Genomic DNA, 20,433 nt, shown 5'->3' with positions numbered 1-20,433 from the left:
GTGATGTCATGGCCAGAAGTGACATCATCAAGCAAATTAAAATAATTATAAATAATTAAATTAAAAGAAAAGAAATAAATAAGGGGGAGCCAGTCCTGTTCTACCAAGTGAATCTACTCTGAAGTAAGTCCTATTGTGGTCAATGGGGCTTACTCTCAGGAAAGTGTGCGTAGGACTGCAGCCTGTGAGCCCAATCCTATGCATGTCTACTCTGAAGTAAGTCCCATAGTGGTCAATGGAGCTTACTCTGTAGTCTGCCTGCAATAACAACCCCCCAAAAAGGATCAGTGAGATTTCCAGTCCTCCCCAGTGCCCAGTTTAAAGTTCTTCTATTTTAGGCATATCAAGATAAAGACCCACCTGCCTTTGCAAGTACAAAATAGAAAACTTTCCCCTTACTATTCAAGCATTTTTTTTTTTCCTTTTGGGTGGGGGAGGCTGCCTTCTGGAACATATGTTGAGCTTCAGTTCCATCGAATTGGGAGCATTCTGGTGTCCTCACATTCCCCTTTGCTGGCCTGACCACCAGCCAAGGCTCATCTGCCTACTCGTGAGTAAACATGACCATGAGGCTGCTTCACTTTCCATAGAGCTAGGAGGGAGGAACTTCCTCCTTTTTGTGTTTTTGGGGGCTGCATTCATTGGATCAGGACCATTCTGACATCCTTGGAATCCTCTCAGCCTGTCCAGAGTCCTCTCAGTCCTTGCCTGGACTAAGGCAAGTTTGCCTACTCACAAGTAAACACTGCCACGTGGCTTCGTTTCAGGCTCTATAGATGCAGCTGGGAGGGAGGCAGGGACCTCCTCCTGTTTTGGGGGGCTGCATTCATTGGATCGGGACCATTCTTGTGTTGTTGGATTTGTCTCAGCCTGCCCTTTCCGACGGACTATGGTAAGTATACCTATTCACGAGTAAACGCTCAATACGGCTCACTTTCACTTTCCATAGGGCTCAATGCATTTTTTCTTTCCGGTGTTTTGGCTATAACTTATGAACTAAAGGAGCGATTTCAATTCTGTTTTTTTGCATTGCATTCTGCTGGGAATTCCGCATCCAACGGTGTATGGCACAATGGGGTAGTTCTGAAAGCCATGAAGTTAGCGCATCCTCCCCCAGGGTGCGTCACCCCCCAGCGCATTACCTGCTGTGGCCGCACCCCCCGCACCCCCCTAGCGATGCCAGTGGGCACGTGACACTGGGGCCAAATGTCTCAGCTTACAGTAAAAACATATGAATGCAATAAAATACAATGAATGATACAAACAGCAATAAAAACAAGAGCTAAAACAATAAACTGAACCCAGTAAAACAACCACAATCTTTTGCTGCAGTTGAAACCGTAAGAATCCTTCTCCCTTTTCCCCCACAAAACTCCCTAATTTTCCCACTCTCCTTCTTTCCCTGCACCCTAAAACTTTCATTTCCTTCCTTCCTTCCTCTGGGTTCTTCTCCCTATGTCCCTTCTCCTTATCTCTGTCCCTTTTCCTTCTAAGGAGTTCTTCTCTCCTCCTAACGCTCTTTACATAAGGCTCCATATTGGGTGAATGGAACATATTCCTTTCCATTATCTAGTGTTCTTCAGTCTGTGGATCATGACCCCACTGAGGGTCACAAAGCCTTATTTGGGGAGTCACAACAGCCTTTCAAAGCCTGTGCAAGAATGGGCTTGGACCCAATCCGATAATGAACCGCCTGATCAAAACTAAGGCTGCAATCCTAACCACACTTTCCTGAGAGCAAGCCCCATTGAACAAAATAGGACTTACTTCTGAGTAGAGCTGGTTAGGCTTGTGCCCTGTGTTCTTGATATAATCCTGCACAGCCTCGTCTCACTATCTTGCCCTGCAGCTCCTAAGGCCTGCCCTGCTTAGGCAGGCACTGCAATCTCACAAGGTTGTTGCAAAGATACAAGAGGTAGGGGAAATAGGGCAGGTGGGGGGGGCAGGGTTGAGCCGTGACAGGGCAGGGGCAGGCAGATTGGGGCCCAGATGGGAGGCAAGATCGGCAGTGGATCCCAGTTCCATACTGAATTTATGATGGGTCCTGTGGGAAAAACTGTTTTCCATGGAGAATTACCATATAGGAAGGTTTTCTGACATATGGAGATCAGAAAAGGGGATGAGATATTAGTGGCAGTAGTGGCACTGCCAATACCATTCCCTTCCTGGCCTCAATCTGCCCTCCTCCCCACTCTGTTCCCCCCAACCCCACCTCCCTCCCACCCCCTGACTAACTAACTGGCAGGGGCATGGACAGATCACTGACATGCCACCACTGACATGCCACATGTTTGTAACTCTGTTTGGATGGTTTCTACTGGTCCTTGTAGTGTTTTGAAATTCACTCCCTCTGCAACAATTTGCACGAACAGATCTTGATCAGTTAAGTGTCCAGAGACAGCAGTCATAAATGGACCGCAGTTGAAATAGAAGCAAAGCAAGAAAACGACCACTACCTCCACTTCTACATTTATTACCTTAAAAGATCTGAACAAATAAAAATAAAGACTGCACTAAAGCCAAAAGACACAGACAGCAGTACATTAAAAACAACTGCTAAAACTGTATAAAGGTTAAGTATTCTTAAAAGCATGAGAAAACAGGATGGACTTCAGCTGATGCCTAAAAGATAAGAGTGATAGTCCAGACAAACCAAGGCTGGCTCATCCATGGATGAGGCCAACTAAAGCGATGGCTTCAGCAGCGGATTGGTGGAGGGTGCTCACACTTGCCTTCACTGTTCCACCTATCCTTCCATTCCCTGCGTTGGAAAAGGAGGAAGGGAGAAAGAAGAAATGTGGTGAGTGCTGAGCTAGAACATGTGAAAATGGGAGGAGCAAAGCCTGGCACATCACTGAGTAAGGGGGGCAGCATTGGCATGCTGCCTCAGGAGTCAGCAGGTCTTGTCTGGTCTTAGCCAAACATATCGAGATAAAGAGTTTCTTAATTCAGAGTGCAGAGGGAGGGGGAATGGGTCTCTTTTTCTGTTAGTCACAAGCCTGCATTACCAGGGACAGATTGTTGAGGGCTATGAAGCAAAACCCATGAGGCTACCAATGCCAACAGAACTAAGGATGAAGAGATGGGCCAGCCAGCCAGATGGGTCTTCTGAGGGGTGTTGATCCTCAGCCAACACTTGACCTGGCTGGCCCTGACACCATCCCTCTATGCCTGACCTCAGATGAGAACACAGAGAAGGTCTCTGAAGATAACGTCTGTGGGTGGTCAGATTCAGGTGGAGGAAAGTAGCCATTCAGATACTCTGGTCTGGGGCTACTTAAGGCTTTAAAGGTCACTCGGTTCATAGTGAACTAAAGCCAAATTGAATGATACCCATCTAGAACACTTTCAGCAGGGTTGACCTGTTTCTGGTTGTAGCAAAGTTTATTTTGGACAGCTGCCTTCTGGTTGCCACCAATATTTTTCCTCCCAAGCCAAACTCTGTGCAGGCCGAATATCTTTGCCTGGTGGGTCAGATCTGGCCCACAGGCTGTAGGTTGCCAGACCCTGCCTTAAAAGCAAGCCACGCTTAGGGATTTCCCTAGAAAGAAAGAAATGAAAAATGCAGTGTAGGGCACCCATCTTCCCACTTTCTTTGTCAGCTTGTTGCAGTCAAATGTTCCCACCTCCGAACTCCAATTAGCTTGGAAATGCTGTCAAAACTGCATTATGTGGCTTAAAATGCTCCTGTGATAGTTTCCCTGTGGTTTTAGTTCTGATGTTTGCAAGAAAGTGCTCAGAAGTTTCTCTGTTTTTCTACCTAAAGCAAGTGCCGTGGGCTGCAGTCGGTGTTACCTTCCCTGCCTCTTCCATGCCTTAGTTTGCTGGAAGGGAAAAAGATGTTAACTGGGTGCCACAGAACCTGACAGTAATTGGGGAATGGCTGGTGGGGGGGGGGGAGTGGGAGAGCAGGGACATGATGAAGTCTGTTTCCCAGCCCAAAAATGGCCCTGGCAACCATAACTAAAACCGTTTAACCACGTCAAACATTTTCTGCTGAGAAAAATGAAATCAGCCCTTTCATTGAAAGGGCAGCAATCACAGCTTGGCACATCCTAATGTGTTTCTTGAGGAGCAATGGGAAACTGGGACAGAGGTTGACATCTAGTGGTCACAAACACTGTGGGGATTACGCATGGAGCATAGAGAATGCAGAAGGATTAGTTATGTCATAGGATTGCTTGCTTGCTGTGTTATTCAACAAAGGAAGTGCTGGGAAAGAGTTTATGAACAAACCTCCCTCCCCCTTTTCATCAGCCCTGGACATCCCCGTGCCCAACTCTGAATCAGCAAGAACCCCCAAAGAATTCAGCTGCAGCGGTCGCTTCTCAGAATGCAACTGCACATGCCTGATCTCGTCTGATCTGGGAAGCTAAGCAGGGTCAGGCCTGGTTAGTACTTGGATGGGAGACTGCCTGGGAATACTGGGTGCTGTAGGCTTATACCATAGTCTTTCGAGACTGAAGATTGCCAACCATTAAAGTCAGATGCAATGAAAAGCCAAGAACATGAGAACATAAGAAGAACCCCATTGCATTAGGCCAAAGGCCCATCTAGTCCAGCTTCCTGTATCTCACAGGAGACACCTGATGCAGATTCCTGGAATTTCCAGGCCTGGAAGATTGGCAACCTTATCATGAGGGGCAAGGTAACAGCTGAAACTCACCAGTTAGGCCTGGTGTGATCAACTTGCTCAGAAATTTCTGGAGAGGAATAATTTTTGGATCGAGGCTCACTGACTAGCACAGTGTAGGAAGCTGCAGTTAAGGAGGAAACAGTGTACACAAGTATTTTTGTACACCTACACTGGCACTTTGGATCCCAGCTATACATCTAGGGCCCAAATCCTAACCAACTTTCCAGCACTGGCATAGCTGTGCCAATGGGACATGTGCTTTTTCATCCTGCAGTTGGGTGACACTCATGGAGCCCTCCTCAAAGTAAGGGAAAGTTTGTTCGCTTACGTCGGAGCTGCATTGCCCTTATGCCGGTGCCAGAAAGTGGGTTAGGATTGTGCCCTAGGATTGTTTGGAAGGGTTCTAGTCTAGACTAAGACGTTGAATATCCAGAAACAGTTATTATTGTGCCTAATTTACAACACAATTCAATGCATGTCTTCTTAGAAGTAACTCTGCTGAAAGTAAGTCAATGGGACTTATTTTCAGGTAAGTGTGTTCAGAATTGCAACTCTAGTGAATGACTCTGGGCCCAATCCTATCCAACTTTCTAACACTGGTGCAACCACAATGCAGCCTCGAGATAACGGAACAAACATTCCCTTCCCTCTAGGAGGCCTCCGTGACTTCCGCCCCACAACAGGAAGCAGTGCACGCCCCATTGGCACGGCTGCACCGGCACTGGAAAATTGGATAGGATTGGGCAAATACCACTCTAAAAAAGAGCAAATGGATTTTTTCAATTAAAATGATTGTGATGCCTCTTGATCGGCATGTCAAAAGGCTCGTTGGTCAAATCTGGCCCCCTTTATAATTGAGCTCTCCCAGCGTGATGATTGGTTCTCTCATATCTTGAGAATATGAACAAGACTTGCACATTTTCTCTTCTGTCATTTGCAGTTAATGAATTTCTATGCAAAAGCGAAGTGCTTCTTTCTAGCCATTATCTGCTTAATGACGTCACTTTCTGCTTAAAGATGTCACTTCCGGCCCTCAGCAAGCAGCATGAATGCAAACTTTGGCCCTCGGAATGAAACACATCTGACACCCCTGCTCTGGTTGCTATATCTTGGGCTCGGTATTTCCTATGTATTTGGCATAGAAAGGTCCTTCGGATTTGAGGAGAGGCTCACAGTTTGCAAGGCCTTTTGTCATTCATTACCTATTAATATATGATCATTTATTAAATTTTAAAAGCCATTCTTCTTACATGCGCCTTTGTAACTCATATGCATAATTCACGAGTTCATGATCTATTCTTTGGCATTCATGAAGTTTGAGTTACGAACCTTTGTGCTCTCTGCCGTGCTCAGGCTGCACTTCATCTCTTTAAATAATTTGGATTCTTTTGGTGTCCATTAAAGAGCAACATATGCCTCTTCAATGAACACAAAAAGGTCTGTTTGATTTCATAGAAGTAGCAGAAGCAAATTAAATGCAGTTCAAGTCACTGACATTTAGATAAACAGGGCTGAGGTTGCCAAAGTAAATTAATTGAAGTCAAAGTTCCAAAAGGCCACACTTCTGAATTCCAGAGCTCATCAAAAGAAATGGATAGTCATATTTGATTTGCAAAATGCTATTTTTCTCCACAGTGCTAGTGATCTTACTCATCAAGTCCATACTTCATGTGCTAACTTCATTCAAAACAAACGTTCACTCATGGTGAACCCATTTCACTTTTGTAAAGACCAAGATGTTGGTGAAAGTTAGCAGAGCTATATTAACCCTCTTCAGACATTTGAGGGTTCCTCCATGCATTCAATGAATGCACACGGATGGGGGGGGGTGCAACATCATAGAACTGCTCTCTCATTTATATCATTTATTTGCTCTCTGTAGGCACCTAACCTGCAGGGATTGTGATTTCAGGAAGACAAGCATGTGTACAGAAGCACATTGCAGACATGCAATGGAACATGTGTAGGATGGGAGGAGGGGTAGAACCTGCCACTCTACACCCTGTGTACATTCAGCCTCTGCACCAAACAGCTGAAAAGATGGTCAATGGGGAAATGACTCATGCTGAATGGTTACTGGGAGGGACAATAGTGCAGTGATAAAGCCTTACATAGAAGATGCTGCCAGGTTGAATCCCAGGAATATCCAGGTGAGACTGAGAAAGACACCTGTCTAAAAACTCTAGGAAATGTGTTTGTATATGTACAGCAGCAATTTTCAACTGTTTTCATTTCACAGCACATTGACAAGGTGCTAAAATTTTCAGGGCACACCATCAGTTTTTTGACAATTAACAAGGCATATCGTGATGCCGACAGGGGGGGGGTGCATATCCCCAACGGTCCTGTTAATAAATAAAATTGCTGATTCAGCTTCTGTTTAGAATCATCCCTTTTAAATCTCACTTTTTCTCTATTGGACAAACCATGTTGGTTGGCTTGTTTCAAGGTACATTAATTTGATTGATTGATCAATTGATTCCCCTCCTTTCTCCTTGAAGGGTGCTTAAGGAGGCTAACAATCAATTAAAACTACAACTAACAACTATAAACCACAAAACTATAAAATACAAATAAAACTATAAACCATAAAATATACATTAAAAGCCAGATTGTGGCAAGCAATAAAAAACTATCAATTAAAGCATTAACTAAATTACTAAAAAAAAGCAGCCGCCCTACCCTCTTTAGGAAAAGCCCCAAAGGCTCTCCAGGAAAAAAAAATGTCTCCAGGCCTCACTAGAAGGTTAATAATGGAGAAGCTGTTCTTAACTCAAAGGAGAGAAATTCTACAGTACAGGTGCCACAACCGAGAAGGACCTGTTTCTGGACGCCATCCCCCTGACCTCTCTTAATGGCAGCACAACCAAAAGGGCCCTCTCAGATGATTGAAAAGAACAGACCTAATTATATGGTCCCAAGCTGTAAAGGGCTTGAAAACCAGCTGTAAAGGGCTTTAAAACCAGCACCTTGAATTGGGCAGAAAGAAACTAGCAGCCAGTGCAGCCGCTGAAGCAGCAGCATGACAGTCAAACTGCCTACCTCCAGCAACCACACAAGCCACCCAGTGGCGTAGCTAAGGGGCTGCAGGGGGTAGCAGTTGCACCAGGCATCAAGATTTAAGGGGGCAATAAGCTGAGCTTGACACTAGTGACCAAAATTGTGAAAATCTTGATATATATGATTAATACCATCATGTTATATATCATTGGAAAGGTAATTTAATGTAGAATGCAATGCAACACACCCCATTGGTATATCTGTATTCTATCAAAAGTTATGGCTAATTAACCAGAAAATGAAAACACAATTGCCTTATAGAACAAAAAGTGGATTTTTTTAAAATTCAAAACTGACCTATGAGACTTATTGTTGTTCAAGAGGTGCCCCTCTTCGATTTGGCAAGAAAATAATAACTATCCCTCTTCACCCCAATACAGTGTCTCGAACCTATCAGGGGCACACTTTTTATTTATTTACTTAATTAATTAGATTTTGTTTGGGGGGGGGCTACAAATCTTCTTTGACCCCAGATAGCAGATAGATGCCTTTTCACTTTTGAAAAAGCCCAGACGTGACGTCACTTCTGGTTGTGACATCACTTCCAGGGCAACATTTTGAGCTTGGCACCGGGCTACACGATCATTAGCTACGCCACTGAAGCCACCACATTCTGCACTAACTGCAACTACTGGACAGTCTTCAAGGGCAGCCCCATGCAGAGCGCGCTACAATAATCTACTCTTGATGGCACCGTGGCATGGACCACAGTGGCCAGATCTGACCGAGGCAGGTTCAGCCACAGTGGTGCAACAGCCGAAACTGGGCAAAAACAGTCCTGGCCACAACTGACACCCGGGCATCTTGGAGCAACTGTGAGTCCAGGATAACCCCTAAGCTGCAAACCTATAATTTCAGGGGGAGTATCCCATTTAGTTATGATGAAAACAGATGTAACATTTTAAGGGCAACAAACCATGCCAAATCTATGCATGTCTACTCAGAAGTAAGGACTAATGAATTCAATGAGGCTTACTCTCAGGTAACCATGTACAGGACTGTAAGCAAAATGAAGTATGATAGCGACTACAAACATACATTTTTGTATGTCCTGGAAAGAGCTTTGAAAAAGCTTTTCTGCAGCTGTTCTGCATGGTTCAGTTTCAGCTGGAGAAAAGTTGGCTATAATGGGTGTGTCTTGGTTGGTGTCCATACCATCACCAACACATGAACTAATTTCTAGATGTATCTGTATCTCAAGACATTTAAAACATTTTAGTTATAATAAACAGTTGGTAGTGATGTTGCTATGTTGTTTTTAGCTATACATAAGAAGATTCTATTTGTGGGCAGAGACAGAGCACCAAGAAGTCTTGATATGAAGCTTTGGATGAAGCTTTTAAAAGTCAAAGATAACTGCCTGGCTGTTGTCTTCTCTTCAGGTGGAAGGGAGTGAGAGAGCAGGAAGGAAGGCCTGTTACCTCTGGGTAACCAAAAAGCATGAATTACCTGAGGACAGAAAAGACAGAGAACACCTTAACCTTACCACCCCCTGCTGGTACAGGTGCAATGGTACCACATTGCTGAACACTCCAACACTATTAAGAGCATCAACACCAAGATGAAGGAGATGCAGTTTAAATCACAGGAGAAACTTTATTCCCTGTGGTGTAAAATGGAATTACCTGTAACCAGTTGATACCATTATCTGTTACCATATCTGATACCAGCCGCTGCAGAAGTAAATTCTGATATCAAGAAATTTCCTGGGATCCCAGCCTGCCTCATGGAGAGCGAAAGGAGGCCAGGTCTATCAGGGAGGGGTAAGGCAGGTTAACTTTTTCTGGCTGTCGCCACCCTCCTCTGCCCTTTTTCACCCCCTTCCACACCACTCCACCCACCCCCATTGCCACCCTCCCCTCCACCCTTGGGAAAAGGCCCCAGAAAAACTTTGTACACCCTGATAAAATTCCTCTCAGAAGCCTTGCTTCTCTCTCCCACAGTTGACCTTTTTTGTGTGTGTTTTTTTTAAAGTAATCTGCTGAGATTGGGCATTCCTCTTCTGTGGTGCTGGGCGGGGGGATCAGAGTGGGAGGGGAGCTGTAGCTCAGCACCAGTGCACATAGTCTGCCTGTAGAAATTTCCTGGTTCAATCCTTGACATCTCCAAGCAAGGCTGGGAGAGACTCCTGTCTGAACACCTGGAGCACTGTTCCTGATCAATGTAGGTGGTATAGAGCCAGGTGGACCAATAGCTTGACTCAAATGAAACAACTTCATATGATCACTGAGATTTCATTCTATGTGAGTCTATACTTGCATCTGCTGACATCGCCATACTGCTGAGGAATTCTGTGGTGACAGCTTCCTTGATGTTTGCTATGACCATGCAACACACCACTCCATTATTCTAAATCCATGGCGTATCTGAGTCCAGACATCAGCGAGCATTCTTCTTTCTGGGCTGTCTGCTAGCATCTTTCACCACATACTAGGACTGTCACCTTTTACTGGCCCTGCAGCCGACATGTAAACATTGCAGCTGTTTTTGTCATGGAGATCCATGGATAAGCTTCCCTCTCATGTTTCTGTCTAGCAGGCTGCAGTTAAAGGCAGGGCAGCAGGGCCAGTGGAAAAGAGCGTGACCTCTTGCATAGGCTACGATCTAGGGCTCTTCACCATCCTTGATTCTGCATAAATGAAGGTTAATGTGGAATCGCACATCTGCTACGGCATGAAATTTCCTGAAAATCTCAGCTTCCCCTTAATAGGCTCTCTTTGTTGTGGGGATATGTTTGAAAACATGGAGGCAGGCACTTCAGAGAGACATTTTGAGGAGCGTTTGCTAACTAGCAGACCAGCGACCTGCATCCACACACCTCTCCTTCATGGTCTTTAGCTGCGCTTCAAGCACCACTGCTGCTTTTTGCTGACCTGTACCATTCTTCCCATTCTCACACCTTTCCTTGGGAATAAAAGTCCAGTCTTCACAAAGTCAAATGTCAGGCTCAGAAGAAAAAGAAGCATGCTGAATGAACTTGTTTTCTTTGAAGGGAAATGTTCATTTATTGAATTGCCTCGAGACAGGATTCAGGCTGCTAGTTAGTCCATGGCTGAGCAGGTTTTCGCTGCATCGGGGCCTTGGCCCTGCAGACCAATCTCCCATGTTGCACCTGACCCCATTATTAATTCACAGGCTGAACACAGGAACTGAACCAGCCTAACAGCCCAATCCTATGCAGTGCTCCATGGGCTCTGTTTCCACAGAAGCCTGCCAAGCCTTCCTAAGAGAATCCTGCACAGACAGATTTAGAAATTATTAATGCTTATTAGATGTTAATGACACACGTTCTGAAGACAGAGGTGAGAGTGCTCCATTTCATCTGCTCTCTAGGGCAATAAATCTCCACAAAATCCTCCTCTCTGCTCTTTGATGTCAGCAGCATCTTTGAACCTTTGGATACATTCTAACTACCAACACAGAGACCGTGTCAGTGGCATCCCCAAGTCCTGGTCTAAGGCAGGGGTGCTTTTTCAGATGTCCCTGCACTCCTTTCTCTGTCTCAAGAACAGGGTTTTAGGGGCCTTTGGCAAGTTGCTCCCCATGGCCCCACACCTACTGGATGGGCAGGGGTAGCACAACCTGGATTACTGGCTGATGCCATCTCAAATCTGCTGCCAATATGCTACCAAACCCCCACCACCACCACCACCACCACCACACTGCTTGTGCTCCTCACCTGCTGCTCCTCACCTGTGGAGCATCCAGTTTCTTTTACAGGGACAGTGCAAATGGAGGTTGTTACATACTCATATGCTTCACACTCATCATACTTGTAACCTGTGATGGACTTTTCCACCATAAATCAGTCCACTTTCCTTTTCAAAGGCATCTAGGTCAAGTGCCATCACAACATCCTGCTGCAAGGAGTTCCACTGGTTAATTACACACTGGTTAAATAAACATTTCCTTTCTGTCTGCTCTGACTCTCCTGCCAGTCAATTAAAGACATTAAAAGAATGAGTGCTTGTTTTAGGAACAGGAGTAATTGCAGCAGGGGAAAAATGCTGTAGCATTTTATTCTCCCCTCCCCCGTGCAGTTGTGCTTCCCACTCCATCCATCTGACCTGCACAGCTCTGCTTACTCCCCCTGGGTAAGGGTAGATTATTCATGATCACAATCAACCTCATGGGAGGATGGCCCGATCTGAAATGCTGCCCGATGCAGGCTCAAGTCTCCACCCCTACCATGTGTTGGCAACCTTCAGTCTCGAAAGACTCTGGTATTGCGCTCTGAATGGTGGTTCTGGAACAGCATCTAGTGTGGCTGAAAAGGCCGATTCGGGAGTGACAATCCCTTCCACACTGGGAGCAAGTGCAGTCTGTCCCTGGTCTGTCTCCCTGGCTATGGGCCTTCCTTCTTTGCCTCTTTGCCTCAGTCTGTTGGCCAAGTGTCTCTTCAGTTCAGTTCAGTTCAGTTCAGTTCAGTAAGACCTTTATTGGCATAAAATACAGAGAAAGAACAGAACAGGACAGGAATGTACAAAGACAACACAACATAAGCAAAAACATCAGTCACTGCCCAGAGTCCCAGGGCTCTGCCTGGCTATTACCCCAGATAAAAAAGAAGCAACATTATCCAGAGTCTCAGGATCAGGAGTGGACAGGAGAGACTGAAGCATGGTTGAATCCTCCCAGCCCTGCATCCTAGCTAGCAATGGACCTAGAAATTTCTTGCGTGACACAGCATGTAACGGGCAATAAAAAAAGGTATGCATTAAAGTCTCAACGCAATCCCTACCACACTTGCATTTCCTCTCTAAGTAGGGGATACCACTGAACCTGCCCGTTAACAAGGCTGATGGAAGAGCGTTACACCTTGCCAGTGTAAACGCTCTCCGGGCCTGTGGGCACACCAGGTGGTAAAAGAAGGAGGCCGGTTTCCCAAAACTGACTGGAATATGAAGATGGAGTGGAGAACATGTGGTTCTGGCGGCACTAAACAGCTCTTGTTGTTCAATATCTAGAATTCTTCCTTTGACAATTCTGTAAGCTGCATCACAACCAACATCACATCTTGGAATCTTCTTGAAAAAGAAGATATTTACAAAAGCACCAAGCTACTCCTCTACTCACATGTCACAAAGCAACAGTTCTGGTAAACAGCTGACCCTGAAACAGCCTATCTCCCAAGGAGCTCCCCTCAGTGGAGGGCAGCATTATCCTCCCATGTCCACCCCATCATTAATAAACAGGTAAAAAAAGGAATGCTAAAAAGCCTCCTTAACAACTCTCCTTAAAAGGAAAACAATCAATATACTCCCCATTAGTCTTTGATCTGACCGGCCATCGATTATGGCAATACACAGGATGAACAAAAATCTTAAATCAATGCGCAGATTTTAAACTTTAGTCAAATCTCTTTGTAGTCTATGGCATCAAAACAATCCAATCAATAACGGCAGCATCAAGTGTTTGGCCTTTCGAATCATTGAATGGGTAGGTCAGAGAGGACAATGTAAAAAGAAAAAAATTGGATTCACTCCCATCCTGCCTGTTCCATCACTAATAAATGAGTGTCAGATTACCCAGCTTTCCAATATTAATTTAAAAAAAACTTTTTTCATATTCTTTCCCTGAAGTACTTGGGCAAATAGTTCTAAAAAAGAAATATTCTATGCACACACATGCAGGCGCCCATGACACTTTTGAAAGGTAAACAGTTTAAAGCAGGGGTGTCAAACATATGGCCCAGGGGCCGGATGCGGCCCACAGAAGCTTTTTATCTAGCCTTCAGGCTCTCAGCTACTGAGCAATGCTAAGGTGACACTGCTGAAAGGTGTCACCTGCATGATAATTGGGCTTCGTATATCTTGAAATATGATCAAGATTTGTGTGTTTTTTTTCTTCTATCATTTGCAGCTAATAAGTTCCTAAGTAAGAAAAAGTGCTTATTTCTGGTTATGACCTGTTTAATGACATCACTTCCTACCTAATGACATCACTTTCGGCCCTCAGCAGGCATCATGAATGCTATTTGGCCCACTGTATGAAATGAGTTTGACATCCCTGGTTTAAAGCTAGAAACAGACCTGAGTTGGCAGAGAGGAAAGAAGGGAATAAATAAGAATTAGCATTTGTACTGCATGTTTTAGTGTTCAAAACACTTTACATGCATTACCTTCTTGTACTCCTTACAAGAACTCTGCAGAATAGGAGGGTGTGTGGCCCCCCAATGTTGCAGCTGGTGCTGAGAGGCAGTGGCTTGTCTTAAGCCCCCTAGTGGCAAAAGTGAGATTCAAAGCAGGAGAAATCCTGATTTAGTAGCTCAGGGAACAATCCAGATGTCACATGTGGATGTCACATCCAGATGCCCAAGTGTGTCTCAAATGTGACATAAGGCACCTCTGGGCCTCTTTAGGAGTTGACCAAATCCAGCCTCTGTGCTGCAGGATGAAAGTAAGGTCACATTGGCTGAGGGCAGCTGGTGTAGAGGGTTGGGGAGGATCCTAACCCCCCACCCTCTCAAGCAGCCCGGACTTACACTGGGCTGCTCGGATCTGCACCAGCGAATTCTTTGGCGCAGATCCGAGTAGCCTCATTGAGGTGGCTATCACGTGACACAGGGAAAGGGGAACTAAATCCCCTTACTCCAAATTGCACTGGATTCACCTCCTACCCTGCGCTGGGTACAGTGCAGGCCAGCTGGCTTGCTGGTTGCAGTGCAGAATAGGATTAGGCTGCCTGGTCCCTTGGCCATTCCGCTACACTAGCTTTAAAATAATATGACGTTTGCAACACAAGGACCGTATGTAGTATGTGTCATATTCTCAGGGTAGCTTCCCAGTGTACAGCCCAACACTGAACCACAGACTCCAAAGGTGAAATATTGTACCACCGCGTGGATCAGCTCATCACTTGTGTACCCTGATCAAGGTATTTGCATGAAATCTGGGTTTGTGTCAGAGTCCTGTTCAAGTGTTTGTTTGCTCCTCCAGGGCAGAGTGAATGTGCAAAGGTTCTCTCAGAAGTGCGCACACCAGCCCTGCACCAGCCTTGCTTTGTGCAAGGCCTTTTATAGGCCTTGAGCTACTGCAAGACCTTCATTCATTCATATAAGTTCCATTTCTAATAAATTCATTCAAATTTTTAATGTAAATTAATTCTTTTTCCCCCCGGCCCCCGACACAGTGTCAGAGAGATGATGTCAAAATGTTTGGACACCCCTGTTCTAAAGAGACAAATGCTGAATGCAGGGAGAGTTTCTCTCTTTGATTACAAACACAGAGTTCTAGGGTGACATTATGGGGAGCAATGTGGGAGCAATGTGTTCAGTGCTTCTCTACAGACAAATGTTATGGTGGGATGGGTGCAGTTAGTGCATGTGAACCATTGGTAGAGGGCAAGGCAAACTCACATTTTCCTGACAAACCCTTCACGTGTTCGCTCTCTATTGAAGAAGCCTCACGTAAACCTCTGAAGTCCTATTGCTATTACTGCTTCAGAGTGAAAGCCATGCTTTGAACACAGGAGGAAATCCCAAGGGTTTGGGGGTTGCCAAGAGTTGGAAGTTGCAACTCCTTTGAGTTCCCCCCCAAAATGGAGAAAACCCAAGCTGGAAAAACTTTCAGAAGTGCAAAGCATTATGTGTGTCAGTCTACCTTGTTACTCTATTGCAGTGGTTGGAACCTATTTTCCAACTATAATAGCATTCAAAGGTGTTCCTACAACAACACCGAAACAGCAATTAAAAATAATACCAGTTGCCACAGCAATTAATTTAAAACAACAACTAGCAATTACCAAAGGAAAGCCAGCAGCACAGAAACCATGGCATGCATTCATCACCTCAGGGTTTGGGGACAAAAAGTGTTAGGGAAGAGTAAAAATAATAAATAAAACAGGAGAGACAAACTGGCTTCTCTCCCACCATTGCTCTCCTGCAACTGCTATTCAGAGGCATTCTGTTGCTGAACTTTGAGGCAGCACATAGCTACTACCATGACTAGCAGCCATTGATAAACCTGTCCTTCATTAATTTGTCCAATCCAAAGCCATCAAAGCTAGTGGCCATCACCACATCCTGTGGCAATGAATTCAACAGACTAAGAGTCCAATACCACTCTTTTTCCCTCCCGATGCAGGGATGCCAAAATGGCTACTGCTGCATCCTGGGGGGGGGGTCATTATGGAAGTTTCCTCTGGGTGAGGGTACAATCACTCCCTTACCCAGGGGTAAGCCTTTATTATTATTATTAACAGTATTTATAAGCCTTTGCTAGCTATATAGCTGGCACAAATCTGCACAGACCCACACTGCAGGGTTAAGTCCAAGAAGGAGGTTAGGATTTGTAGCCGCTGCTGCTCCTGAACTCACCCCCTTCCTAGACCCAATCAACCCATACCCCCCTGTTGTTACCCCTTTTCTGCCCTCCCCTCACCATGTTAGGAATCAGTAGCCTCTGCTGCACCCATTCAGTTGCCCCTGCACCCACTGTATACTCCCTCACCCCACCCCGCATTCTCCACCACCTTACCTCCATTGATGGCAGTGTCTAGTTGCTCTGGAGAGCTCAAGAAGGTTCCTGCCTTCTCTCTGGTACTCCAGCAGTGTGCAGCTTTGTACACTGCCAGGATGCTTTATGGCAATCGGTGCCAGCAGGTGCACTGCCATCACCAGGCCCAGGTTGGATGAAGCCTTAATTGTGTGAAGAAGTACACCCTTCTGTCTGTTTTAAATCTCCCACCAATGTATATTTAACACCACACATTATATTATAGATCACAATCATGTCTTTCCCCCGTCCCAACTGCCGTATTTCCAAGCTAAAAGGACCCAAACATACATGTTGTCATTTCGGGGTTCTCCCCAGAGGAGGGAGTGCTCACTGTGGTGGCACCTCCGTTCCTTCTCTTGTGGAGGCTCCCCTCTGAAGGAAGAGCGGAGCTGCCAGCACCAGTCATGTGCCCCCCTCCTACTGTAGCACCCAGGGCAGATACCCCTCAGGCTCCGCCCTAGTTACGCCTCTGGCCCCACATGTTGTAGCTTTACTTCCTAAGGAAGGCATTCCAGCTCTCTTATCATTTTTAGTGATCACCTCTTTTGCACCTTTTTCATTCCTAGAATATTCTTGCTGAGTGCAGCAATCAGAACTGTACAGTTTTCCACATGCTTCTGCAACATGGATAATATTTGCAGACGTAGTCTTACTCCCTTTCCTAAAGACCCCTAGCATGGAATTTGATTTCTTCACTGCTGCTGTACACTAGGTTGACGTCTTCATTGAGGTACCTAACAGGACCGCAAGATCTCTTTCCAAGTTTGTCACCAACATCTCAGACCTGCACAATGAAGAGAGAAAGAAGGACTCTGCCCACTGGTCCTGCCATGCCACCCAACTGCTAAGAATTTATCCATAGTTTTGAACAGAACTCTGCTCATGCCATTGTATATGTTTTGTATATGCAGTTAAGTACTCTGCCTTTCTTAGGATTCTGGAACTCAGAGTGAGAACCTAAATGCATACATTCAACTTGTATATGTGTAGGCCTGATTTAGAGAGAGCCAGTCTTAGGAACTGTGGGGCCCAATTGGAAACATTTTTGTTCAGGTTCACAGTCAAGGTCTGCAGAATCTTAGCAATCCAAATAAAATTTATTATAGACTTTATATCTTTATGGTAGAATGGAAAGCAATCAAAATGTGCACTTAAAAATGCGTGTGAGTTAATGGACCAAATGGGTCTAAGCACATTTTAATAAAGAAAATTGCATACAAGACTAGATTACCCTAGTGAGGGGGTGCCTTAGGCACAAGGCCCAATTGGAGCAAAGCTGGCTCTGGCTTCAAACCTCCAGATAAACACACGGAGGCCAAGGGTAGGTCTGCGAACATGATCCCAGGTCCTCCATGTGTCACACTGCAGCTATTTGTGGTGTGCACATTTGTGTGACTAACTAAAGTTCAACTGAATGCACTTTACACACACATCACTAATTAACTACACAAATGTCAAAGAGGGTTCAATGACATGTTCTCTGCTCCTGGATCTTCACTCCTCTGTCAACAGATTCTGGGGAAAGGGGCTTTCTGAGCAGGGCAGGTGCAAATTGCTTCTTTATTTTCACAAGAGAAACTTTATTCCCTGTGGTGTAAAATGGAATTATCTGTTACCAGTTGATACCATTATCTGTTACCATATCTGATACCAGCTGCTGCAGAAGTTAATTTTGGTATCAAGAAATTTCCTTATTTTAAGGGCCTCCCTCCTTTCCTGGGGACTAAGAAATAGAACAGACTGCAACACATGACTGGAAAGAACAAATCCCCACATTTCTGCCTACAGAACCCTAGGACACCACATCTGAAAGCTGACTCTCTGTATTCAAAGATCAGCAATACAATCTCGGTTGCTGCACACCCTGCTGCTCTGTGTACAGCTGAGCTGCACCAGTCCATTTAAAGTACCCACTGTGCTTCAGAAGGAAAAGTCTTTAGATGGCTTGTTGGAGAAATGGGGTTCTGAGTCAAAAGGCACAGATTAACATGTAGGAGAAAATAACACAGGTGAAATCTGTACAGTCAGTGTGAATTGTTTTTGGAACAAAAGGGATTGGTTTTAGATCCTTTTGGCAGCAAATTCTTGCTATGCTCTTTGAGACCCCTGAGTCTAGGTTTCTTGATGATGATGATAATGATATCATCCTAGATCCTTGGGAAGGACCCAATAATCAACAGGCCAACACGGAACGGCTGTGCATAAGTGTTAATTTATTAGGAGGTTGACTTGCTTGTGACCACTAGGGGGCAGACATCCCAAAACGACTTTGGAGCACAATTGTCGAATACCCAGGGTTGAAAATTTGGTAAGAGATGGATACAAAAATCCACAAACACATTACAATGCTTTGTATGTGTGTACACAAGTGGTGTGTGTTGCTGTTTTTTGTTTTCTTTTTTCACAAAGAATGACATGAAGTAGCAACATAATCCCCCAAAATCAGATTATTATTTTTTTCAGACAAAGAAAGGGATGCATGATCACTGCTGGAAACCTCCCACTTGTACATCAAGACCAGTGATGTTTTATGACTGGAAGAACCTCTTCACAAGCCCCTCTGGCCACTTTGTTGATCTTGTATTCCTCAGGCCAAGATCAAGATCTTATGCAGAGGTAGGTGCAGCTAAACCCATTGATTTAGGGATCAGACTGTGAAGGCACCACAGCAATATTCTGTTAAACAAGGATACACCACAGCTGGATCAAATCAGCCTAAACTTGAGCCTTTGTGCTTCTTACTGAGGAGTTATTGGTCAGGTTCTTATGCCTACGTAGGGCTAAACTGGGGAATCAATCACTGGGTGTGTTGTAACTGCCTATTAAATGGGAATGAGGCCTCCCAGCTGGCACCCATGAGTGCCACCTCAGAAGAAAGTGGAAACCAAGATGTAAAAGAAATGTGCTACTCAACTCCTTCCCATTTCAAAATAATGTGCCCAGCAATATTCCTCATGTGTCCCTTGACCCTTTTGCCCCCCTCCTGCCTACCTGTGATTTCTTCATTCCAGTGCAATTAAGGAAGCTTTAGATCTTCAGCTATTGCCATTCAGGGCTCTGGGACTAGGAATCCAGGAGATGAAGTAAAAGCACAGCATCCCACAGAGAAGGAGCATCCTGTAGGCTCCGTCATCACCGTAGGTTCCAGAGTCAAGTGCTGAGGCAGGAAAGAGAAGCCAGCAGTGATGGCTTAATTGGTTGACATCTTGATTGCCACTGATGACAAGGCAGAGCTCTAGATCTCTGCACGGAGAGACAGATTGCTGCTATTTACTTTTTTTCGTAAAAAAAAATATACCCATCATCATTACTCACATTTATGGCACTGAAAGTAGACAGACATCTCTGAGCTGCAGAAAGATTCTTCTTGGATAGAAGTATTGTAATGTCCTGATATGGTTTTTAAAAATGACTCATGTTCTCTCCACAGGAACCTTATAATTCTTTCTAATGAAGTTAGTGGCTGCTCCAGTTCCAATTCTCTGTGCTCAGCTTGAAAGCAACCCTTTGATCTACCCCCAAAGGCCGATGGGAATAATGAAGGCTGTGATCAAAAAGACCTAAATGAGAGAGGAGGGACTCTCAGCACTAAATGAACTCTTCATTCTGGGCCTCCACCCAGGCCAAAACACTGGCAGGTAATTTCCTGGTCATACAGCAGTATGTTTTTGTGATGCCTAGAGTGTCTCTCAGACCCTCCCAAATTTCATTACATTATATCCTCGTAATAAACCAGCACTGTAAAGTGTCCATCTGACCATCTAGTACCACATGCTGACCTCAGACAAGCAATCTTGCAACTACAAGAAGAGATATTTCATCTTTAGGAAACCTTTTTCAACCTCAGCTTTTCTGCTGAAGAACCTTATGTGTAGCACAGTATACTGAAGGGTAATTCACAGGTGCCTCAGCAAATGGAATGCTAGCTGGGTCTGCTGGAACCACCTGTTGTGAGTGGTGAGTTCACCCTAAATCACACACAATCCTTCCATGTAGCTGTATCATTTAGGGAAAGACCAGTTGTGACTGGCAAGCTGCTTTTTAGTGGAGTTGGATCATGATTGCTGATCATTCTCATGGAGGAGCCTCTGATGAGCTTTGAAGAACCCCTTTGCGCCCTGGCCCATAATTTCACAGCACTGCCTTAAAGCACCTCTGACAATTTCCTAAACATTAATTGTAAGCTTTCCTAAAAACAAATTCCGCAATCACCCTTAGATTGTAGAGTGAACAACAACA

At 44.9% G+C, this 20,433-nt stretch overlaps 1 long non-coding RNA gene across 1 annotated transcript in view; it reads left to right on the top strand.

Annotated features, from left to right (window-relative positions):
* The window catches only part of LOC136643706 (uncharacterized), a 34,319-nt gene extending 14,606 nt beyond the window's left edge, over positions 1 to 19,713 (top strand). Inside the window, exons 2-3 of the long non-coding RNA XR_010794045.1 lie at positions 18,658 to 18,810; positions 19,625 to 19,713. This is a non-coding gene — a long non-coding RNA (uncharacterized lncRNA). The remainder of the gene's footprint in view (positions 1 to 18,657; positions 18,811 to 19,624) is intronic.
* The last annotated feature ends 720 nt before the right edge of the window (positions 19,714 to 20,433 follow it).

This window comes from Tiliqua scincoides, chromosome 3, assembly GCF_035046505.1.
Source record: "Tiliqua scincoides isolate rTilSci1 chromosome 3, rTilSci1.hap2, whole genome shotgun sequence".
NCBI lineage: Eukaryota > Metazoa > Chordata > Lepidosauria > Squamata > Scincidae > Tiliqua > Tiliqua scincoides.
The sequence above is the reverse complement of the archived record's forward strand: the minus strand, read 5'-3'. Positions and strand labels throughout refer to the sequence as shown.